Here is a 26619-nt window from a genome sequence, read left to right as displayed (position 1 = left end):
TGCATCCAGGCATATGAAACTGTCAGGGAAGCAGCGCAGAAAAAAAGCAGCATCTTTTTATCAGAGACTGAAAGAGATGGAAATTAATTCCAAATACATGTTAAAAAAATATAAAAGAAAAAAATTCCATTCCTCAAGACTAAAAATCAATCCGCACTAATGGGAAAAAGATCTTCATGGGAGAAAAACAAACAGTTCACTCAACTGTATAATGCCTGGTTCCTACTATGGAGTAGCACCTGTCTGACCAGAAGTACGCATGCATGGACTATTGCTGGAAACTATTCAACACTGAAGCCATGAAATGCAAGCAGTTAAGATTCATGTAATGAACCAAGTCAGCTGTTGAAAAAGCAGATCTAAACCAGTAAGCAGGCTCCACACTAACTACACTCAGAAGAAGAGCAGGATTTGACAATTCCTTGGCCATATCTCAGCCAAGGCTTGAGAAGCATCTGTACCTTGGCAACATGCTGCCATAAGAGGATCCATAAGTACACTGGGGCAGGAATCAGCAAAATCATGGCACATTTTTTGCAAACTGGTCCAAAGACAAGGAATTTGAGTTATGGCCAGCAAAGTATTAGTTAGGATGTTAATGAAATAAGTAATATCTGATTAGAATAAGGATACAATATGTGGGAGGTTTATTACAAGATGAGTTCAACTGTGTCAGTGATCTACATCAGCTTACAAGTTCAGTCTCAAACAACAGGCATATGGAAAGAATTTGAGGAAGGTATGGATTACCTAAATAACTGTCATTCAAAAGAGCAATAGGAATGCAGGGACTGAAAGAGGCAACAATAATTCTGGAAAAATAAGCTGAGAGATCAGGGGATTCCAGTGTGTGATGAGGTAAGGTAGATTAGTATGAAGTGCTCTGAAGCTGCATCAAAAAGAAATGTGGTAGCAACTCACTAAACAACAATTCAACAAATTGCCCTTGAAGAACAGAAAGAACGTCATTTTCTGTTAGAATCTGTTTTTATGACAGAAGAATAATTGCACAACTCCCTTTTTTTCAGCCAATAAGCATCCACGGTAAGCTCAGTCTTGTGCCCTAAACAAATAACCGTATTGGTTGTGCACATAATTCTGAGCAGAAATGGTGCAAGTGTTCATGCTTTTTCAGAAATTGCTCCATATTATTAGTGCTCCCGTACAGAAGCAGTACATAAGAAAGCATATAAGATCATGTCATTTATAATTGTAAGCGCAACTAATTTATTTGGTTTTACCATAAATTATTTCAACGGCCTATAGGAATAATATTGCGACTGAAGTTCTGAGATGCAGTGAAGAGCAGTACAGGAGACAAGACTACCGTACTTGATTATTAACACACAACTATTCAGAATTTTACAGCTACCCATTTACTCTTACCAAAAGTGTTTTATAAACATTAAAGAGAGATTTAATTCTGCTCAGGAAACAAGTTCCTATTTACAGATGAGTTGAATGAATAATAAGTAGGCATATTTCTTTCTGTGCTCGCTGTTATGTGCAGGAAAACAACCTATTCTCTTTATTGAAACGAATATGCAAGATGATCTTAAAAATTTCCCCCTAATCTGAGATTCTCAGCATGCAGTGAATTTTGCCTGTTTTTCCATCTTCTATTTACTCATTTAAATCTTTACAAAGTGCAAGAAATACACTGTCAAAAGTGTTACCAAGTAGCGATTCTGATTCAGGAGTATTCTCTGAGTGTCTCCGTCTGCTGCACCGTCTGACAGCAGCAGAAAGTTTAGTGTTACTGAACTTCCCTGTGTTTACATCAGACCTAACAGCAGTATAACTATGATGGACAGATTCACATCTGGTTTATATCACTATAAAATAAAGAAACAGGACCCCAAACTATGAATACAGATTACAAGGGCAGGGTGCCGTACAGATCAGTAATGTGAACCAGTCACCGGTTTGCTAGATAATGGGTCAACTGTGCCTTCAACCCAGAGTAGCCAAACCTCCCCCTGAATGCATGCTGATGTGAGTCAGGGAACAAAAGCCTGTGACTTTTTCAAAGGTCTTGATAAGACTTGTAATAAATGGACGATCCAGTACACACAGGAACTTCTGTATATGCTCGCTGTTGCTTATCCAAAACATTTACAGAATCCCTATCATTAGTTCTAGTGTGAAAGAATGTTAACACACCATAACCATGCTAACTAGCTTCAACTACAATATATTGTTATTGCTTTGGTTTCACAGCAAAAAATCTGTTTAATATGGTTCACTGGGTTCGTGATATGTGATCTCATTGAAACTAGCTCATTCTGATCTCCAAAACAATTGAGATTGTAGTTCATAACTCAGCTGCTCCACTCCAACCAACTCCATCTCCAAGTGAGATGGGCAGGGGTTTGCTGGCTGCAGGAAAGACCTTGCGACCAAGGGCCATGAGCAAAACGTGGGGTGGAAAGAACACACCGGGAAAAATGAAGGACTCTGCAAAATGTAAGCTGAACAATGCTCTTCTACACAGCTTCACTGACAAATCCACCAGGTGATGCAAGCAAATGGTTATATAAGGAGCAGTTAATCTCTCAATTTCACTTTTATTGCCATCAAATTAGTAGACAAATGCTAATGAGGATGTCACGTACCTCGCTACTGCCCTCTACTGAGGGAAACCAATGTACTTAACTGTATTGCACGAGCCTCCAGCCACCCCTCTCATCGTACCCTTGGATTTCACCTAAGGCAGCCAGAAAACTCTCCTTGGTAAGCTGCCTGCAGCCTGCATTTTCCAGCTACTAAAGACCACATCATGGTCTCCTGCACTGAAATTGGATGTTACTAAATAATAGGAAATTTCATTCTGCCTCATCAGTTTGGATCATCGTTTTCCTTTTCTGGTTAGGACTTTTTCCTGTTGATTTCAGTAGAGCCAACTTCCCCGTTTTGTCTCAAAATATTTATATTCAGACTCCAAATTAGCAACCAAGTACTCTGTACCATCTGTGGGATAGATAAAGCAAAGTCCAAGATACAATGGCTCTCACACTTTTGTAACACAGTAAAAACTTTTGAAACTGGGTAAATCACTGGCTTGAAAAGGGTCTATAAGCTATAAAAGAAATAAAATGAAATTGCCTATCCTTTTCTTAATGTATTACTCTTAATTTTTTGTGCTTCTACACAAGTAGAATTGGTTTTGGACAAAAATGCCCTCCAGCATTTATTTCACACCTATAAATAGATGTTATAATTTAATTTCTATTTTAAAACATAATAAAATTAAAATTATTCCTTAAAAAAAGATGTTTTCTTTAAAAACATATACCTCAGGTCTACATAAAACTGCCTTCTTAGGTCAAAGATAAAAAATTAGTGAGGGTCCACAACAGACAGAGCTTTAAAAAAATGTCACATTCTTTCATTTTCAGCATAAGAAATGGGCAACTTGTTCAGGGCAAATACTTGTTTGAACTGAGGATTTTATTATTAATCTCTGAAGACTGCTGAATTTAGGGTCACACTAAGGGTTGATTAGGTACAAGGTGCACAAAGCTCTCCTCTGTCAATGCTATTGAAAGAAGCAAGTAATTTAGATTCAGAATTGGTCTTGGATTGAAGCTCACTCCATTACCGACCATTTTCAATTTCAGCTATACAATAAACATCAAGCTCAGCAAGGAAATTAGTACATTTGGTAATGTATTGGGAGAGATGGGTGGGTCTTTGACAAGATGACACTTATCACCAAAGCTTCAGTTAATGAAACCCTTGAGTGGTTTCCGCATTTGACATATTTTGACATTTTTTGAAATCACATCCAGCAGGTTTTTTTACCCCACAATGTTCTTCTTTATGAGAAAAAAATCCATCTATCTTTAAAATGAGTACTGAAGTACTGCAATATTATTCAAAAAAATTAAAGAGATGCTGACTGCATTGAAGGAAGGGGCAAAGAGAATCTGACTTTCTTTAAACGCAGAAAATACAGCAGAATGCATAGTATTTAAATTGAGGAGATGCCAGTGCTAATGCATTTTCAGAAGGGAGCTTAGGTTTCAACAGGCACGTTTGCCTTTAGTCTGTTTGCTGTGAAAATACCATAAACCATAACAGCAAGTATGTAATTAGCGTGACTGCAGGAAATGTTTAAACTTAAGTTGTTCACCTTTGTTTTTAAAGTATCCACACAAAAAATACCATAAAGAAGTATAGAAGGTTTATCATTAATAAGATTAAAATACTAGTTTCTATTATAACCTGAATGAGTAAAACAAGTTTGCCTGGGTTACTTTCACACCAGAATTAGTTTATTTTTCTTTAGTGTCCTGTTCTTAATTTTTATTTAAGTTGAAATAATGAGAGCAAATGAGAAGATAAGTAGCTATAAGTCCTGAGCAAACCTACTGTACAAAAGACATATGTGCAAAAATGAAAGCAAGTTAGGAGACAGAAAGGGAAAACGAACAATTGCTGGCCTAAAAGTAGTGCTCTAGTTGATGACCCAAACCCACCACAATAGCTCTCAGATCACTTTAAATGCTGCTTTGTAGCAATGTGGCACCTACAATGTAAGACTAGAATTAAAAAGGGTCAGAAGAGACAGAAGACTTAGAGATCCCTAGTTCTGAGCGGTTTGATATTTACTCTTTAGCTTTCCTGAAAGCCGAGGGAAATTATTATGGATTCACATATTTCAATCTCACACAGCTCTATTATTGTTCATTTTTTCATTCAGAGCTGAGAGAACAATTAAAACAAAAAATACAAAGCAATCTAAACAGGGACATTCCTGAACTCTACTAGACCTACAAGGCAACACTTACAGCCCCAGTTCCTAGCCGGGTGGTCCCTCCCAAAGACTATTTTTCAACACAAGTGGGAGGTCACCTTGAAGATTTCAGGGACAGGGATTGTATTGTACAGGATACATACTCCTGAAGAGTTGCATTGTGTTGCAATGCAATTTTTATTTAAAACCTTGCCCTCCCATGACTCTGCTCTAAGCATTTCCCTTGCCTCCCTCAGTCGAAGTTTAAGGTGGCGGAGCAAGCACCATGTGTATTTCTGCCCTCTTAAAGCCCTAAGGCGGGGATAATAGAAGATGATATCTTCTGAACGAAAGAAATCCTATATCACAAAAGAGTTAATGATTATTTCTCTTGCTTTAGAGGATTTGTTTTGCTTTGTTTTGTTTAAACTAGAACCATTTCCCACAATGCTATGACCAAATTCTGCCACATCCTACTGAGCCTTCAGATCTTTCTGACTTTGTTTCAGCTTTCACTTCCAGATGAGTTCAAGCTACTCAGGCTGCAAAATATCAGTATCATTATTACTTAAGTCTCAGTAGCACCCAAAAGATATGCTACAGTGCTTTGAGCAGTGCAACAGCCCAGATGCATCTGGGATCCCCCCGAAAACTTACTTAGTAGTAGATAATTAGCTCTAACCACCATGGTATAGGGATGCTCAAAAATCCAGGCAGAATCTCAATGACAATTTAAGTAGTCCCAGGTCTGAATTTGACCACTGGAGATGTTTAGATATAGATTCTCTAATTTGACCCACTATTTTAATGCAATAGAGATAAGGAAGGATAAGACGTCACATGGTTGGGGTGTTTTTCCTTATCTATGTTCAAATGATCAAAGAATCCGCAATTCTACTGGATACTTGGAAAAACTGGAACTGAATAAGTAGTTCACACGTAATCCTGTAATCTCAAAGCAGAAGTGTTTGGATCCACACTTTTTATTCTAGAAAGTTTTAAGAATCATATTTAATCTTTCAAATCAACGGATATGATCCCAGTAAACAGAAGTATTTAACTACTGTACCACATAATGTGATGCGTAATTATTTTCTGACAGTATTTAGCAGAAATCTGGGTAGTTTTCATACTTTGGATTTGTAGAAAACATTTAGCCTGTTCTAGTAATAAAGATAACTGTCAGCATATAACAGATAGGAACCCACATACTGAATAATCTTACCTTGTTCAGTCAAGCAAGTTTTCATAGCAGGAAAATTTTTGCACAACTTCACTTCTAAAATGCTTTTTGATCCTGCTAAGAACTAATACATACTGCAGTGACTATATCAGAAATAAGATCAAACTAAGCAAGTTAATTCCTCACTTTATTGTATTTTTCCCCTAATACAGAGACAAGTCTCCAAATTTTATTCAGTTAGTACTCAGTCTTAAGTCAAGAAGGCCTTCCATTATTGTTGCCCAATGGATGGTTTGCATAGGGAACATGACATACACTATTCACTGGGTTCAAATGAGTAACACTCTGTCATGCCACCTTCTTTTCTCTGTACAATTGCAGGTACTAGACTGGCTAAGCCTAATCTCACCTTCTCCAGACCTACAAAATCAAAGACTCCAGACCTCACTGACTGGAGCTCCCAAACACTAAGAATACCTCCTCGTCCTTCCACTGCAGAAAAGGGATGATATTCAAGGGATTTTTCTGCACCTTCCTTTCCTCTTTTCTTCTACAAAACCCCACTTTTCCAGCATATCTATGTCTGTGATGGATTTCTGACACATTATCTAAAGCCATGGAACCTATCTCCATACAAGGGAGCTTCTTTTTGGACTCCCTCAAACCTCGTACCACCGGTGGCCTCTCTGCTGGAGGCCTTCTCCTGGCCTTTCACCTTACTGAGTAACTGATTATGCATCCAGCATAGGTTCCTCCCTAATTGTCTCTCACAGCATGAACTACTGTGTTATTCTGCCTCTCTCTGCAGCCCATCTTTTTCCACTATTAAAGAACATGTAACTGTAAGCACTACTGGATAAATTATTTTCTTCAGGCTTCTAGAAAAAAAAGTTAATTTTAATTTAAAAACAGAACAACAACAACAAAATCGTTGACAGATTTTTAATATTTTTTTTCTAGAAAGAGGAAGATTGATATTTTCTGCAATATATCTCATTTGCTGAAAATCCAGTTTTCTGTTGGAAAAAAAAAAGGGGGAGTTGTGGAATCAAATAGCCATTGTCATGTACCATTAATAATCTATAACAACCATCTGTACTTCTGCTCCTTCCTACATGGCTTTTTTAAAAGATGCAGAAATAAAGTTTACTAGAGTACTTAATTTTTTTTTCCAGTTTAAAGCAGGTAGCCTGCTTAAGTCCCAAACCAAACACCCGCCTCTTTGTTCCTTTTGACCTGTCAGACCCAGATTAACAAATCTGTGACCCGTGAAACAAGGTTGCATGAGTGCAGATAGGGGAAACCAATTGCAACCTCCTCTTTCAGTCCCTAGAGAAAAGGCAATATGAGGAAGACAGCCAAAGGTCTACTGAGCAACAAACCGGTTAAAGAAAATTTATAACAATTTTTTTAAATTCTCTTCCTTTGTTGTCTGCTAGAAGCAGGTAAAGAACCTTTTTATTCAAAGCACCATCAGTCAAACAAAATTTTCAAAGGTGTCTATAAACAATAAGATGAATTAAAAGTGCTTAGGCAAAATGTTCTGTTAACTTAGGTTCTGATCCCCGACACAAAGCAAGGGATAAAATACTTTATTATCAGGTGATTTTTTTTCCTATTATTTCCCCTGACAGTCTTGTTCACTATATGAAAGCAATAGCACAAAAGGTCCAGGTGAAGCACGAGTTCTCCGTGGTTGCCAACAAGAGAAGATGGGAAGAATCAGGAGGAGCACAAAAATGTTCAGGAGAGCCTCCTGGAGGCACCTCCCACATGATAGACACACTAATCTTAAGTACTCTATCATTAAGCTACTAACAATTACCAGAGCTTTAAGAGAATTGACAGTATGACCATTTTTGACAATATATGATAATAATCAACAGTATAACAATTTCCAAAAGGTTTATGAGCAAGTAGATTTCCTTTTAATATTCATATATGTTTTCTTGATGGATATGGATTTTATAACTTAAAAAAGCCATTAGGCTCTTTCCAGTCATCAGCTGACAATATCTACCCCTTTTCAGTATCATCAAAAACACTTAAAAACTAAAAGCCACAACATTATAAATTATGCGTTATAAGCATCTTCCATGAATCAATATAAAACCTGCATGAAATCCAAATCAGGGTTCATCAGTATCCACACAGGGTATCTATAGCATGTAGAAAATTCTAAATAGAATATTTGAGCTAACTGAAAGCATAGACACTTTCTACATATATTCATATTTTGGCATGGCAGTGAAAAAAAAAGAAAATTTTCATCTACTCTGAAATCTTGGTCTCCTCAAAAACAACTCGGCAAAGAATAATGAGCAGATTACTCTTTTGAAAAAAGTATCCTTAGTTCAACTGCATAGACTTAGTGTCCACTGAATTTCATAGTACTCAAAGGTTTACTATAAAAGCTTTTCTCAGAAGTAAGTTCAAGGTTGCCTTTTTCTCCCTACTTTAAACCATTCTTCTAACTCCAACTAGTATCTCTAATATCTCTTAATGCCTCCCCTTTGACACCTCCCCAAATGCATCATTTTTCTCAATCACTCTAATGAAAGACTTCTGACACCCTCATTCTCTCTCTGTTCATGATTCTACTTTGCCTGTAAGTTCCTCAGGTCAGGGTCTTATCTTTTTCTTCTGTATTTGTACCTTACGTTACAATGAAAAGAGTCTGGGCCAATAGCTAGAGCTCCAGACATTGATATAATAAAAATACTAATAATTCTTATAACAGGTTTCAGGTTTCTGATAATGAAGTTTAAGCTTTTAGTAGACATGGTAAGCTTTCTGATCATCTTTACACTTCTTAAAACTGTCCCAAGAACATAATTCATATTTAGAGCAATGACAGCTTAACAGAATGTGTAACTGAAGTTGGGCCTTGCATTTCCACATGGATTAGAAAGTGAAGATTACCTTAATTGGTCTGATAAATTAGTGTATATTTTATAGATATGTCCAATGACATGACAATTAGAGTGAAATCTCATACAGCTGGAATAACACATGTGATTGGGGGTTGATATGTTCTACTGTATATCTGAATTGGAAACAAAGAGGAACAGTGATACTATTCAAAGGTTTAGAAAATAAGAGAAAAGCAGAAGGGTTAAAAGAAGTGAATTTCCAGGCCCATATAGAAGAAATAAAGGGGATGTTGTGTTCAACAAAATACATGTAAAGGCTGACTTAAATGGCAGATTACTTTCACCAGTCATTTCAGGTTCCAAACCTATCACGGCATACAAGCAAGAAAAGAAATGTTTCCGTTAGATGTAAAATTTCCCCTAGTTATTATGTTTGAACTAGTTTCAGAAATTTCTGTACATAGGACCACAGCAAAAAGAGATATTCCTCCATCTAAAATAACCCGAAATGGGCACCTCTCCATGGATCAATATATATATGAGCTGATTTTTAGCAATCGGAAAAAAGTCAGGAGGAAACGTGGTGTTGCAAATCCATCCTAGACTAAGCATCCAGTAGAATAAGTGATCCTGCTTAAATGGTCAGAACTAAGTGGAGAAGAAAGTACAGAACAAATTCCGGAACAGAAGACCCTAAAATGAACGAGGCCAATGCTCACTCAGCATTTTAACTTGCTAGCCTGATCTCAAAGACAAGTAAGTGAGACTGCATACTGCCTTCAAAGAAACCACTGTCTTCATCCATGTACTCTTTGCATGCAGCCTTGTGCAAAAAAAAGTTATGATCACAAAGTGCCAAATGTCTCCGCAATAACAATGATCAAGTTTGCTTCATGTTCAGATCTTGCCTTCACCATAGTTTTAAACTGTTTAAGAATCTCCTCAGCCCCCTGAAAAAATCTTGTCTGAAGCTATATACTTCTTCCACATTTTCTGAAACTTTTCTTCACCTGTTCACAAAGCAAATATCAATGTTTCAACATAACCTTTTTTTTTTCCACTGAATTCTGCATACTGATACGCTTTAAGGTACATACATATACTCGGTTTCAACAAATAAGTCAGGTTTCCTTAGGAAAGAAAGCATCACTCGTATTGCTAAGTGTAAATGTGGGAAAAAGGCAGAAAAAAGGTGTAAAAAAAAAAATTCAAAACATTCTTTTTCTATTTTGTAACTAGCTGAACTGTTAAACAACACACTGAATTCAAAACCCTATGTACATACATCACTGACTTAACCTTGCTGTTGGAATCTCATCCTTCACAGTTTGTAGCTTTTTATTAAAGTTAACAATATAACCATTATACATGGGTTGTTTGCTTTTAGGAGAAAGAAAAACGTGCCTGTGTTTAATTAGGTTTGACTGTAAATGGTTGCAACTAGACTGTGAAGTGCTCATTGTAGAGAACGTGATGTAGGAACATGGCAGTCCCACTTCTGCTGCTGTTATTGTTTGTCTAGAGACACCTTTCCGCAAGACTAAATTCAACATGACAGGGTGTCTGCGCTGTGACATCTGTATCACTACAATAGGAAAAAAAACCCACAGAAATTAATTTTTAAAAGAAAAATTAAAACATGTAGAATAGCATGAACTTAGGAATATAGACATATTTAAAAACATAAATGCCTTCCCTTTTCTGTATATTTCTGTAGAACACATTATTATTGTATCCAAAATTTTTTCATTAATTCAATAATTTTCTTCTACTCTACATTAATTGCATCATGAACTGGACAAATAACTTTTCCTAGCTTTCTGGAAAATTAATTTTTTTTCGTTATCTTTACATTACCATGAAAAGAAAATGTCGATATTTGATCATATATCATACATTTTGCTTTGATTTTTGAGATTCTTAAAATGCATTCAATCAAATTTAAAAGGTAACGTATTTTTATATTCATTTTAAATATTGCAATTTTTTTAAGTGAGCAAATAACTCAGTGAAACAGGTGAGTCTGCTAAAACAACTGTCACTGACTTTGCTGCTTTATTTTAAAAATAATTAAAACCAAACCCAACTAAAAAAAACCAACAGCAAACAGCCACAGAAGAACCCCACTAAAAAACCCCACACCTTAAATCTATGAGTTTGGCACTTCTTGTTCTAGGGCAGTGACTAACTGTATTTATTTCAATACCATAGTGCTACAGTAAACAACTAGAAGAAGTTCAAAGTATGAAGAAAAGATGAAGATAACGTTTTCTTTACTCCAGTACTATTCCTATTCTATCCTACATAAAACAAAGTCTTGAAATCCTTTGCCACTGTTACATGTTCACTCTGGTTTTGCAACTATTAGCTTGCTATGGTAACACGACTGCCAGATATGCAAAGTATGGAACAGAAAGTAGTCAGTTTAGGTATGATTCATTAATAATTTGACACAAACAACTTTTCATAAACATTACTTTTAGGAAAAAAAGTGATGAAACTGAAGGACACATGGACCAAAATGTATGTCTCAAAAAAACCTTTGAAACTTACTTTTTTTTCCTTATTTATTTCCCCAAGTTAAGCTGAAGTGTTCATTTACCAATGATTGTGCTCATGCTTCAGCCTCTTCCTTTATAACCCAGTCAAAAGAAATTCTTAGTGTTGTATTTCCTTCTTTACTGTGAAAAGTTAAAAAGTATTGCGTGTCCACTGCACCCATCTACAAAATGGCTGAAGAGATTTTATTTCACCTTTCAAATAAACCATAAAACATCATAGACTGTGAGCAGAAACTAATTGAGCAAAATTTCTTAAATGGTTGAAGCTTTGCAAACTTAGAGCAGATGAAGACAAAGTGTTATAATGAAAACTTGCTAAATCTAAATTCTTAACTACCATTTCTAGGGTTCATTGTAGTTAATAGTGAGTTATATTCCATTGTTCCACTAAACAATAGAATAACATTCTATGAAAGGTTACGCGAGATCAACAGGAGTAAAAGTGTTTGAGTAGAAAAATACCTTCGAAAGGGTTAGTTCAACTAATATGAAAGATATGGAGATTTATTTAAGAATCAACAACTAGTCCGACTCATCTGTGAATGTTACTCCCCAATATTCTCAATGTATTAGAAATAGTACTAGTGAGAATAAAACGACATATATGAGGTTTCCCTCTTCCTTAAATTTATCATATTTTGTTTACATCATGTATTTTTAAAAAGGTATTATCTATTGAAAAATGTATGCTTTTCTAGTTTAGATCTACTTCAGTTCTCACTTTGAAACTAAATTAGGAAATATAAACAGTAACAGACTTAAAGAATTAAATTGAAATTGTAAATATACACCTTATCTTGATGTTGATATAATAAACCACTGACAGCAGTCTTTAACCAGCCTTCAAAATGCCTCCTACTGATGAAGGCATACAAGTCTATAATACGAACCAAGGGATGTATGCATGCATTTATATATTATAGATTTTATATTCGAAATTTCAATTTAAGACTAATTCATTTGTTCTCTAATAAATAGCATAATAATTTAGAAGGACCAAATTATTAGAATTTCTGATTCCATTTATTATAAAAAATATAATTTTTCACATTTTAAGCTATAAAATACATGAATGAATACACATTCTATGTTTAAGATATATTTAAATGTTCTAGTTATTGGTTCTGTTTTTCAAGAAGACCATGCATAGCTATGTTTATCAAATAATTTCAATAATCTATAGTATTTGCTTTTTTTTTTCTGAGGGATTTTTATGAAATAGCACCATTTAATTTACAAAATGAAAATATATCTTGCTCAAAAAAGTGAACAAAATTACTGTCATACCTGTTTTCACATTCTAAATTTGAAAACATGGAACAGACGTCTATTATTTTAAAAGATAGGATTTATTTTTTGAATAGCTATAAACAGTACACAAATTGTAAACTATGCCTAAATACACCTTTTTTTAATTTCAAGACTTCTGATTTTTTTTAAACTACAAATAATTTCATTTTTACATTAAAATATCACAGAAAAATGATGCCTATGCAATCACAATTGTTAAACATGTGTATCTATGTTATATGTAATGTAGAAATAAACAAAACAGTACTTTGAACAGGTGGACCTTTAAAAAAATTCCTAATTATTCTTATACTGTTCAAATTATTTCGATTTTGCATCTCAGCAGATACACATTTATAGACCAGAAACAGGTGTTCATCAAAAAGGGATCATAAAGAGATACTGCAGTCTGGGCTTGGAACCTCGCCTGCATGGTGCGATGACAGATACATTAGAAAAATCCTGCTAAATATCTCTCTACACTTCAGAAGGAGATTACACCTTTTTAAAAAGGCAAAACATGCAGTTCAATTACTTATTGTCTTAGCATGTGGTTGTGATGAAAGGAGGAGTCTTAAACATCAATAGAGCTAAACTAACTTCCCAGATGGGCTTCAGAAGAGGGAAACCTTCTGCAATCCACCTGCACATAAAGCAACTTTCTTCTATTTGAAATAAAATAAATGCTCTCCCACCCACCCATTCAAATCATCCCCTTATCTTAAACAGCTATTTGATACGCACCTCCTTTTCTTTTCACCTACCAAAAACAAAGAGGAAAATCTTGTAGAAATAAAAAGTTGTCTGTGGGAATTACTTCAATGCATCTATTTCTATTGCCCCATCTGTTTGGTATCTAAGCCTCTATGTAATATCCATTCTAAATTGTTCATTTAATGTAAAAGTTTAACAAAAGTTGTATCACTGAAAATAATCAATAAAAAATGCAAGAGACAGAGTGGTGAATTGATCAAGTACCCATATACACACATTCTAATGTTCAAATAGAACACGCTTCTATTTACCTACAGTAAAATTGTTCAAATTACTGTTCCAAGTAAAGCAAAGTTATATACTAATGTATTCAACAGATGTAATCTGAGATATGGTGTACATTGGCACATGTACCACACATGAAACATGTGGGTGTGAAACCAAAACCAAAAGAATTACCAAAAGCTCCAGAAGCTTTGTAGTTACAAATTCACACCAAAGTTATCAAAAAACCTGCTAAGGTTATGGTAGAGATAATGATATGAGAGATAGGAAAGAGAAACTTTTCCTATTTTCCTGCAGTCTGATTTTGTTACTCTACCTGTTCTTATCTGAATACAGAACACTTTGGATGTTGTTCAACTCATGGTTTTATAGATCTCAATAGGTGAACATGGAATGGCAGGAAAATTAACTTATGGAAGAGCCAGGAAGAAAATGATACTTCTGTTTAAAATGAATGTTTCTTTGTGAACTCCCAGGTTCAATTGAGAAGTCCTGGAGCATTCACCCGTATATTGCAACTGCAAGATGACCTTGTATGACACTACTGTCACTAGTCTCCAGCAAAGAGGAAAAAAAGAAACCTACTAAAGGCAATGCTTAAAATTGAAGCGAATTTCTCTGTTAATTTGTCAGTGGTTACTTGTTATATGATACTTTGTGTTTTGTCAGAATTGGTCACTAGAAACCAAATCTTCACAATTCGAAGCAGGTTCTGTAAGTGAAACAACAGGCACAGGCTAAATTGAATCACCTCATTTTGCATGCAGAGACTTTTTTTAATGTTGTTGACATGTTAGACAGAAAGAAACCAGCTAGAATCTTAGATTCCAAACTAACATATCTTGAAATCAGTGTACATGAAAACAATTGAGGCGTGAAAAGAAGAATAACAGTGATTTCTGCTGTATACATAGCCATTTTAATTACAAAAAACACCAACCAAACAAAACCACCACCACCACCACCAACAAAAAAAATCAAACTCCGGTGCAGGTACCAGGAACGTTTGACTCTCTAGTTTTAAGCTTACCTCCATTAGTTCCATTCTGTGTTAAAGAGGAGGCCAGCAATAATCAATGAGATTCAGCCCTCAAACTCCAGACAAAATGCCAACACAGCCCTCAGTTGGGCAAAATTTGGATGCCCTTGATTTAAGCTTTCTAAGCCTCTACAGTTCCAGTTCAGGAGATTAATATAATTCCCTTAGCTCATACTTCTCAGAAGATATTTTTTGTTTGATGCTCACTATATTATTAATAGAACTGTACAAAACCCGACTGTCTTGGTTCTCACTGTTTCAGAGAATGAAATACACTTTTATACAATTCTCACTGAGCAGAACCGGAATGATGCCAACAGTACATCCCCGCTTAATAACTAAACTTCTAAGTGGTAGCATTTCACAGGTAGTACATTTGTGTCCACCTTCACCCAGAAAAGATGCAACTTCCTTTCTGTGCCATCAGTTTAAATGAGAAGATGAAACTTCTTCCATACTCACCTGCTGCTCTGAACAGTCCAGTTGTCCCTTAATGGTGCAAACAGACATGTTACACCCCTGCTTGTCCAGCTCCTTTCTTCTTCCATTCTAATATTGATATAAATACCTTTCTTAATTAGCTTTCTCATGATTTTTCAGCTTTGCATACCAGCAGCCAAAGCTGTTAGGGGGCGAATTAGGTTTTTTTTTTAAATTCACATGCTAGAAACGTACATTGACAGCCAGCAAAGTGAACTCCACTGGTAACCAGGCAATGGGTGGGTATTGTCCCTGGATTACCAAGGCCGTTGGGCTGACAGTCCATACTGCCTCTGCTTGGTGGTCATTTCCATTTCTAGCCACCCATCCCAGTCTTCAAATAGGCTGGCCCTTGTACAGCATCAAGTTCATATTAAAAAAAATAAAGATATTACAAAATTCCTGCTTTTTTAAAAGTTTGAACAGTGCTTTTAATTAGTTGAAAGTAATTGTAATGAAGGCAATTGTGTAATCAATATTAAACCAGAATCGCAGCGGTACATTGTTATAATACTATTCATCTGGTACATAAATCAGAAAAAAACCAGTCTTGTTCATTGTAAAGTGTGTGTATCATAGAATACCGGTTGAATATGAACCAGTTTTTAATAACATTTGCTAATCAGTACATTTGTGTTAATAGAAAACTGCAAACAGCCTCTCGAGTATCAATTTGCAGAGACCGCTGTAACTTCAAATATTGTGATAAGATACAGTGAAGCAAGAGCTTGGCCTAACACTATTCAGTAAACACGTTCAGCTTTACAAAACAAGCAAGACTTGTACTGATCAACTTGAAGTTTAAAATATTCCCATCTCTGCTTATAAAGGGATTGAGAGTCACCCACTTAAAATCAATATACAAACAGACACCAAGTTTCCTAACTAGCTGGGGAGATGCAGTGGCTAAAAATGGCATTCCTCTGCATTATTCTTGCTCAGCGCACATGTAAATGAAAACAAATACCAGCCAGGCTTCTTTGACAAACCATGACAGATAAATCTCTTCCACATGCCCAGCTTTCTAGCTCATCATCACTTTCAGAAAAATTGCTTCTTCTGTACTAAGAGTGCTTCACATCATATGAAATGAAAATTGCTATTTAAGTATATTACTTGATAGTTTTGAAAGTACTTTCTTGCTTCATATATAATGGCACAAAAGGCTGTGAACATCACAGAAAGTTTTGAGTAAATTTAACTGACATTTTGCTTCAGCACCTTTAAAACAATCCACTGGAAATCTTCACAATAAGTGTTCTGCTCTTAGTCACCTGTCACTGCTTGTTTTAATCAAATGGCACAAGTAGAATTTTTTAAAAAATGAACACTAACCACCTAATACCTGCTGATTTCACAACTGTAGCAGTTATTAAATGGTTTAGAACAACCCAGCCTACAAACAGATGCATTGCCTTCACCAGATGTTTTTTTATTTACCAAGTCTCTATCATTCTGCCTCAGGCATTCTCCTCATTTTGTTTTCTCTTTCCCAAACAGTTTTTCTAGGCACACTTTTAGCTATGCAGACTTTGAGTTAAAAAAATTTCTTCTCTTTTTGAAAACAGAAACTTTGAATTTTCTGTAAATATTTTTCATGATAACAGAGGAAAGTCTGTAGTCTGAAGCTTGTGCCCATTTCTAGTTTTCCATAGTTTAATGTTTTGGCAGGCTCTCAACTGGCTTGTTCCTTATATCTGATAAAATCTCCCTGTTTCTTTTCATGATTGATGATCTCAAGAGCCTACTTCTGGGTTTTTGAAAAGCAGCTCCATTTCTTGCTATTTTTAGGAGCCCAAAAGTGTAGCACAAATGTTTCACACTGACAGGGACATTCCTTCTCCTTTGCCCATTAAGGAGCTGCTCAGAAGATGCTGCTGATCAAAAAGAAGAAATGAGGCAACAGCCACCAGCAGAAACAACATGCCAAAACCCGAAGGGGAACAGCGCTTGGAAGCAATCTCGCCAATAGAAAGTATGGATCAACCTTCTATTTCTTAATGTATCTGATGAAACAGTTGGAGACACTTGTTCTCTCTTTCTAAGGAGATGCAGTGTTTTTTGAAAGACGACTTAAAGGAAGGAAGGAAAAAAAGAAGGAAACAAGGAAGCTTAGGAGGAATAGGTTTTACATTAGTTAAGTGATGCATATTCAAATCCATGCATTTGCTAGAGTTCCATCTTTACAGAGTTAACTAGATCGACAGGTACAGCAAGCAATTTTGTTGTCAAGGTTCTGAGATGTTAATCCAATTCTGTGATCTTTGAGCACGATTAACTGAAAAAAATCAGTCTCCAGACTTAACAGATTCTTCCTTTGCGCAATAATTGGGCATTTTAATTTTTATCTTTAAGTTACTTATTATATTGTTCTCTTGCAGCATATTGTTGCTCAAAGTTGCAAAAAAGTATGGCAAAATAAAAGCACATGGGAGATAGCTTTATTCTTACTTGATGAAAATCTGATTGTACACTATCCTTCAACCTAAATGAATCAGTTGTACCCTTTCTTTCGAGTCTCATGAGCTGTCCCAAACTTGATTGGTTTCCCAGTATATACCCTTGGTTCCCACCTACAGGACAGTCTGGTTTGAGTTAGCACCAAATCTAGAGTCCAGATTTTAACACCTGCCCTGTAGCCAACCGATGACTTCCTGGGAATAATTTTAGCATTTTTCCTTCCAGAATTTATCCAATTTTCAAGATGTGCCATTACCTCCATTCAGAATAAATACGTATAGAGAGGTGCTCATAAACCTTCGGATAGTCATTTTATCTCAAAAATATCACAAAAGAGGAAAATACATCTCGGAACAGAATGTATGTTTGCAAATGGAATTAATTTGGGGGTTGCCCTTTTTTTGTTTGTTTTATGAAGAAGTTACTAATAATATCCTACCACTTTAAAAAAAGTCTGTAAGCTAATTTTTCAATTATCCTGCCAACTCACAGAACATAGGCCTTTTTGCCTCAAAGTCAAAGGAGCTTTGCCATTGATTCAAGTATCATAATTGGAATCATTAAGTTTGAACAAAGGAAATGCTAAGATTAAGCCCAAATTTTGGCCTTCGGTTTTAATCAACAATCTATACCAACCTTTATGCTTGGTTTTTACCTTGTGCAGTGTAGCATTTACCACAGTTCAGTGCAGAATTTAACATCAAAATGCAGAGCCCCAGTTCTAACTAGAAAGTTAACTGTGCACTGCAGTAACACACTGGAAATCCATCTTACCTGTTGGGAAGCAGTCACACCCACCAACCCAGACTCCATTGCCTTTTGAAATCAGTCTCCTTCCTCCCACCCTCCCTCCCCGTGCACCTGAGTGGCTGATGCAAGACCCTTCTCCCTTGAAGGTGTTAAATAGCTTTCTTACTGGATTTTACTCTGATTGTCAAGAAGCACTGAAATTTTAGTCACAATATATTTTTATTGTTGCTTTATGATTCTCCATTCTCTTTCTGCAATTTGTTGCAAACAACGTCAACTAATTCCACAAACTGCTACAGGAGACAATTTTTCTTAAAGCAGCTGCACAACACAAGGCACACTGTATTATATTAATCCCTGAGAGGTTTTAGTGCCATGTTGTTAAAACAAGTCATACAAACATTTAGAATCCTGTTCAAAGATTGCTCCTTAGCAAGTGGGTTGTTTCAAGATGTTATCATTTGTATGACAACATACAGATAAATTTACTTGTGATTTACTCACGTAAATTTGCTTTTATAATAATGTATGCATTGGAAACATTTCTGTGATTTTGGAAATATTCCTGTAATTTTGATGAAGAGAAAGCTTTTGCCTCATGCATTAGTACTATAGACACTATTTGGTTCTGATACAGCTTGCTGTAATTTTGCTGCTGCTGTGAAAAATGCATTATTTAACAGGACCTTAATTGCACACACTTTTAACCTTACAATGGCAAGGATCAATTAATTTTACCCTACAGCTTATATGATCCAGGCTTGTTAAATGAATAAAATGAAAAAAAAAAAAAAATCACTCAGTTGATTTGGAAAAAAAAAAATACCAATAGAGTCTCATAGGGCCAATAAAGTTACAGCTAATCCTTCTGGGAATACAAACAGCAATAAAGTGAAAGTAAGTACAGATTAAGACATTGTAAATCCACTTACTACCTAGCAAAGTTTACACAAGGATTTGCCAGTGCCTGTTAACATTCGATCAGCGTTTAATCACACAGTTTGCGAAGATTTTACTGAAGAGGTTACTTCTATTTCCTACAAATATCATTCCATTCCTTAAAGACCCTAAATGCATTTTAATCAAGGGCAAGAATGTGTATTGACACCCAGTGGATGACAGGAAGTGGGTGGGTTTGTAGGGTTTCACACTGACGACTTGGTAGAATATGAACAAAATACTGAAATATCTAAGGAAATGCTTCAAGTGCAAATGATCTTGCGTATCTTCTATGTTAATATTCCTGAATTTGAAATGCGGGTGAGTGCACTTTTCCTGCGCACTTTTAAAAAGCTATTTGCTTGAGTCCAAGACAGCTTTTTTCTTACTGCTCACTTATAATACAAACTGCACTCACATGGAGGCCAACAGCCAGCAAAAACATATTTCCATTTTAACGCCTTTAGATGATCAAAGCATCAGCTTAATATAATCAGCTCAAATCCATTTACCAGTGAGACTACCACTGTGCCCAGGGACTGTTTTCCTTTCCAGCCCTATCTATTCTGGAACAGGTGCTATAATAGTAAATTAATTAGTCTGTGGAGATGCACCTTGTTCTCCATCTCCACAGGCCTCTTGTGGGTCAGGGCCTTGAGGAAAATGCCATCTGGGCAGAGTTTCCCCCAGAGAAACAATCAAAGCCTACAGATTGCAGACTACAGAGGAGGGTTCATATGACAATTAACCTTATTAGTCTTTTTTTTTTTTTTTTAAACAGTTGATAGTGTGTCAACATGTTGGTTCTATAAATAATCTGCTTCACAAAATCATCAGTGCAACTAATTCAAAGAAATTACTTCTATCTAAAAATCCTCTGCAGAAAATAGAGATTTCCTTGCACTGAAAATATAAAGGTAAATCAGTATTTAAACAATAAACTTCCATACTTAGAAAGCTATCACACTACAGTTCCAGAATACTTAAAACTGTAACATACTTTGAAAGATTGACAATTTTTACTGTGACAATTTTTATACAAACCCAGAGGAATTGGTGCTATTAATCATTTTGGCTCTCTTTTTGCCCAATATCCAATCATCAATGGATCAGAACCAAATTCAACACATTTCACAAAGGATATCAACATTCATCTTGATAAATGTGGTGGGCATTTAAGATTTAACTTAAAGCCTTAAAATCTAGGGTGGAATTTCAAATTTGTGGAATTGTTTTCAAAAACAACATTGTAAAACAAATGAGAATTTAGACATCTCAAATAGAATGTGACAGGAAAGCAAAACCTCTATACAATAAAATTCTCTGTGTATTTTCACTGTAAGTTTGGCAAAGAACAGAAATTAAGATGACAAAGCAAAAAGAGCATCGAGAAGTTTAGTATTTCAGACCATTAAAAAAAATTTAAAAAATACATGTAAATTTATAGATAAGGTAACAAAAATAATACTCCTAATGCATGACTTCAGTGAATAACTTCTTCAAACGTATTTTAGTTGGATAAAAAAATACTAAATTTGCATCATAATGAGAAACAAAGCCAAGTGATTAGTTCCTAAAATGTTTTGATGACTTCTGACTCTCTGCTTGTAAATCACTTGAATTCCTCTTATATTTATTTCTTATTCAACTTACAAAATCATTTTTACAGAGACTTTTATTCACAGTTTGCTATAATATTTGAAAAACGTGCTCTTTTGATGGAGTACATGGGTCAGACAGTGTGTTCTTGTTCCCTCCACACGAAAGTTTTCAGTGTGAACATCTAGTGAGTTTCCATCCAGAGATTTATTTTTGAGTTTTTTTTAATAAATTCCATATTTTTCAAGAAATTGTGCAAGGAAACTCTATCCATTAACATGAAAAGTATAGAAACAAAGCCAAAGCAGACATTAATGGAAAGGTAATTTAAGTATTCACCAATCTGTAATAAGCACGATTAACAAATATATTTTAGTACGCCAGACAATATTTAAACTATCTCTGAATACAAAACAGTTCGTTCTTTACAGAAAACAGAAGACTTTGAATGATTAGCCAAATTTTAGAATACCATTTCCTAAAAGAATTCAAGTACTATCTCAACTGTCTACATATGTAATAAGTCACTTGACACACTGTGTGTGTAATTGCTATTTTCATTGTATGTATTCCTGTAACAAACTCTTTGAAAAAGTTAATGAAACATTTATCCTTCAGTTTAAGTATTTCTAAAGTTTTCCTACATTTCTCACAAGGACAGGGGACAATTTAATTTGAATGAGTACAATGCTAATCTGGACAGTGGAAAACCGCCTATAAAACCGCTATTAATAATAATAACCGCTTTAATAAAAAAGCAAGAATGGAGTCATAATTAAACAAGTGCAAATATTACATATTCTCATTGAAGAAGCGTCATTTATAACTGCTAGAATCACTTCCTCTCTACATTACTGAGCTGAAGGAGTGGGCAGAACAGGATGGAAGATTAACAGAGAGACATGCTAAGGGAACTCAATGAAGTAGCCGTAGGAGATGAAATACAATGTGTGTACTCATCGGAGCAGCTGAAAAAATGAGCTACAAGGGACTGTATTCAATGGAGCAAGTGCGAGAGATGAGATGCACTAAAGGGACTAGCAAAAGCCCTCAAACACTTCCTCCAGTAAAACACACAAGTCTCCCTCCCTTTTATTGTCTCCCCCAACACAAAAAACAACAAAACAAATTACATGAAATTTCCTACTTGTCACTATTTTTTTTTTCAGATCAGCAGAAAAAGCATGTTCAGAAGATAATAACAAGTCTTATTCTGACATACTTGATCGCAATATGCTGGAATGACAACTTGCACGCCAAAAGCGATGTTTAACACATCATTATCACAGAATTCAGGTAGGACAGCCCACAAGTTCACCTATTTTTTTTCCAGGTGTCAGCACCTCCCCTGCACTCTCTTGCTAAGCAGATTAAAGACCTGCTATATACACTCCAGGTACTCTGACAATGATAGGACTTCTCAGATTAACCCTTCTCCAGAAAATGGGAAAGACCGACAGATAGAATGAATGAACAAACAGCAGTATTTTGTTAGATACGTGGCATGGTCATGCTAACTTAAAAAAAATGGTAAGTCTTAGAGGCCTGAACCCAAAGGAAAGCTCAAAGTACCTACAAGCAGGGCCAAGGAGGAAATTTTAGTTATTCACTACTTCTGCAATATCACTGTTTATGCATTTTTGTGTATACACTTTTTTGTGTACACACTTTTTGGTGTACTGTACACTCTGGATTATCCCACGGTACTCAGAGTTGCTAAAATAGCTTTCAAGATCCACGGGAACTGTGAAGACATTGTGGCACCCAATGGCGATTTGAAACAATTCAAATTGTAGACCTTCTCCCTCAAGCCATCATTATACGCATTTGGATGTTTACTGATACTTGGACCTTTCATGTTCAAACCTGAAATTCTGTCTGCAACGATCATAAAGTTCTCTCTTAAGGAAAAATCTTGAAAGTTTTGAGGAAAATGAAGCTAAAATAGTTTGAAATTTTCCAAAGTATTGCCAGAACTTAAAAGAGTAGCCACTTCAATTTTCTAATTCTATTGCTGCTGGAGAAACCTGTGAATGAAATTGTTACATTATCAGAATAAAGAAATGAGAACAACTTTGCTCTCCAGTATTCAGATCCTATAAGAATGAGAAACTGCTGCCTTTGGAAGACTTGCCTGTTAAGACAATACCCCAGTATTAGCTGCTTTTATACCTGGAGTCAGAAATAGTGTTGGAAGAAGGAATTTTAGAAGAAACTGCTCAAATGATTAGTAACAGGTTTCTAGAAATACACAGTTCACCCAAGAACTCTAAAGAAACTCAAACATGAAATTGCTGAGTTGTACCCTAGTTTTCAACTCAGAGCTCAGCCACTAGTAGAAAGGCAAATAATGGTAGGAATTATGAGCAAATTGGTTCAGCATATGAAAGAATATAATTATGCTACCACATAAATCTATGTACCCACAGCTTGACCAGCCTTGTCACAAGATACAGATAGAGGCATGAAGAAGAGCAACGCAGATGAAGGAGACATAAAGCAGCTTCTGTCTGGAACATCTTGGCCTCACTGAGATGGGTACGGTCATGAATCTCAGGGAGGAGGGAACTATTAGTCACTGTTTCTAACAACACAAAAGAGCAAAGGTGCCTTTAATGAAAATACCAGGCAGCAGCTTTTAAACACACAAAGGATGTATGTTAGCATTTTAACTAATTAAATTATGTTCTTATAATTCTGAATTATAAGTTCTGATTTTCAAAAGGGAAAAACGACTCAATGCAGGGCCTACTGTGATAGGACAAGGGGTCATGGTTTTAAACTAAAGGAGGAGAGATTCGGGCTAGTCATGATGAGGATTTTTTTTTTTTTTTTTTTTTTTTTTTTTTAAACACTGATGGTGGTGAAACACTGGCCCAGGTTGCCCAGAGAGTTGGTAGATACCTCATGCCTGGAGACATTCAAGGCTGGACAGGGCTCTGAGCAACCTGATCTGGTTGAAGATGCCCCTGCACACAGCAGGGGATAGGACTAGATGAGCTTTGAAGGTCCCTTCCAACCCGAACTATTCTCTGATTTTATGATTTTAAGGCCTAAGGAGGTTCATCTCCCCACACACACCCATGGTGGGAAAAGGCAGAAGATGTGCTCTAGTTCTAGAGATGTCCTGGAGGAGCCTCTCTCCTCCTCCCCTCTCTCTCTCCCCCCTGGCACCACAAAGAAGCCAAAGAACATCAGTATCACTAGGATAAACCTAATCCTTGTGCATAACCCGTACACATGATCCCTTCTCTATAATACTCAGAATACTTTCAATGAAAGAAGCGTATGAGTGCAAGGTTTTAGGAGATATGCAAAGTAATGTTCTGTGCCCTTAACACTCAGGGCAAATCATTAGCTCTTTCTTAATATGATGTTAAAACTATCAGTATATTCTGTACAAAGCTGTTAACCAGGTCAGTATTTACTAAAAATGAGACAGTTTTCCCAAAGCCAGCAACTTCTTCTAAACTCAGAGATGCGACAGGGTTATGTCATGTTTATTTCAATCACTTTATCACCTTAGAAGGACAGATAAAATACAGCGTTCCCTGTATCTCTGTAGTGAATAATAATTACTTTTTTAAAAAAGTAAGTTTGCACAATGAAGAAAATATTCATATTATCATTAAAAAAAAAAAGAGATATCTGAACCACTGACAGAAAGCAGGAAAATTTCAGTGTGTTATTCCTCCATTCTATAATTCTGTTTCTCTAATTTCACACATATTTAGCATCTTGTCTAGAGGGCATTAGTGTATTTGGTGATGAGATGAAGGCAGCCTAATGCAGGCCTGGCAAGTACTCCCTGTCACCAGTCCTCCTGGGTCCAGAGATCAGCATTCTTAAAACATGAGGATTTGATGGAGTTAACGCCATCCCCTTGAGCAGATGGTTTGGAACATTCTGTCAACACCGCCACCGATTACTGCAAACAGATTCTCGTTACACTGATAGCCCCTCTGGGAGCCCAGTAAAGCGCTGCCCAACCTCCTCTCCGAGGTGCCAAACGGGCTGTTCCCCGGGCCCCGCCGAGGCCGCGAGGAAGCACATGCCTCCCCAAATACAGCCACGGATGTCACCACACTGCAAGGCCACAACCCACAGGTGCTCAGAATAGCAGTAACAGCTTTTAGTTTATTTTATTTTATGCTGCTTATTGTAGCCTTGCAAATGGAGATCATTAAATACCTTTTCCTTTTTTAAAAGAGTTTAAACTCTCACATCTCAGGCTTGGGCAGTGTTGTTGTTCCCTCATGCAGCTTCAGCTATCCTGCAGTAAAACACTCCATGTGTTCACAGACTATTTTGAATATATGAAATATGAGCTTATGTATTACATATTCATTAGCAACATTTTTTGCACTTCCTGAATAGGTATGAGTCAGACTGGAATCGCAGTTAACATCACAGCAAAAAGGTTCTATAAACTTGCTCCAGCTCCTTATTAAAATAATATATTAATACGTTAGCTTTTTATTACTCAAAATATGAACTTATTTAGCTCAGCACTGATAAACAACACCTGGCCTTTATGAATTCACTACGGCACGGTTGGTTCTTTTCAGCATTGTCAGATCTAAATTTTTAAGTCTCTACTTTTCTTCTAGAAGCTTGAAGCATCAGAGTTACCAAGACTGCTCTTTTGTCCTGAATTCGGTATATAACACTAAAATATATACTGTTAACAGAAAAAAAAAAATCCAATTTATCTTCCCAGCTGGAAGTCATTCTGCAAAGCAATTAACTGCTTTAAGAAGGATTAATATGCACTTAGAGATGAAGAACTGGTCTGAGAAACAGAAAAACAGAAAACATTGACTCAACTTTTTATTCTGTCCCTTAGCTAGGGCTTGCACAGAACAGTCTGGCAAAGCTCATCAAATTAAGAACGAAGAGGCTTCCTCACTCATGTTACAAGCTCACTCCAGGCACCACTGCTCTGTAACACACATCTTGGAGCTTCCTTAATACAAGATCCTTGGGAGACTCCAGTAACTTCGGTGTGTTCTGCAAGGATCTCAAAGTACCGGACTCTGAGCCTCAAGAGGAAGGACTCAGATATCTATTAGGATGGAAGTGACACAGCAGCAAAGTCCAAGGGAGCCACTGTCAGCTTCCCCAAAGCAAAATGAACAGGAATGGAAAAACCCATGGCTCTCGTGAAGAGTACCACACACAGGCTCTGACCCCACCTGCTACGCTGAGGAGGAAAAGGCATCTTTTTTGCCCTTAACAAACTATATTTTTTTTCCCATCTTCTTCCTGGGCTGTACCAACATGAGAGCAAGATATTTTAGTAAGTTAAACCCAAATATTAACAAAACAGATACTGGCATAAAAACCTTCACACATTAAAAAACCCCAAACCTATACTCACTGCACACTTAGAACCGAAACTAATAATAAAAATATTATCAGTCTCTGGTGATAGTTCAACAGCTTAACTTAATATCCTCAGTCTGACTCTAGCAGACAAATATCCACCAAAAAAGACAAGTGAATCTAAGTGAATTCCTTTTTGGCAATCCAGGCAGAAACCAATGGCAGGAAGGCTGAACAAGCTGTGCTGTTATGACAGATGGTCCCGCTGACACAAAGCTGAGGTATATTTGACAGGTTACATGGCTGTTTGCAGAAGTTGTATAATTGAAGATTTTTTCAAAAAGAATTTTTTTATACCATCGATTTCATTTTAGCACTTCTAA

The sequence above is a fragment of the Caloenas nicobarica genome, chromosome 8 (assembly GCF_036013445.1).
Source record: "Caloenas nicobarica isolate bCalNic1 chromosome 8, bCalNic1.hap1, whole genome shotgun sequence".
Classification (NCBI taxonomy): Eukaryota; Metazoa; Chordata; class Aves; order Columbiformes; family Columbidae; genus Caloenas; species Caloenas nicobarica.
This window is presented reverse-complemented; position numbering follows the sequence as displayed.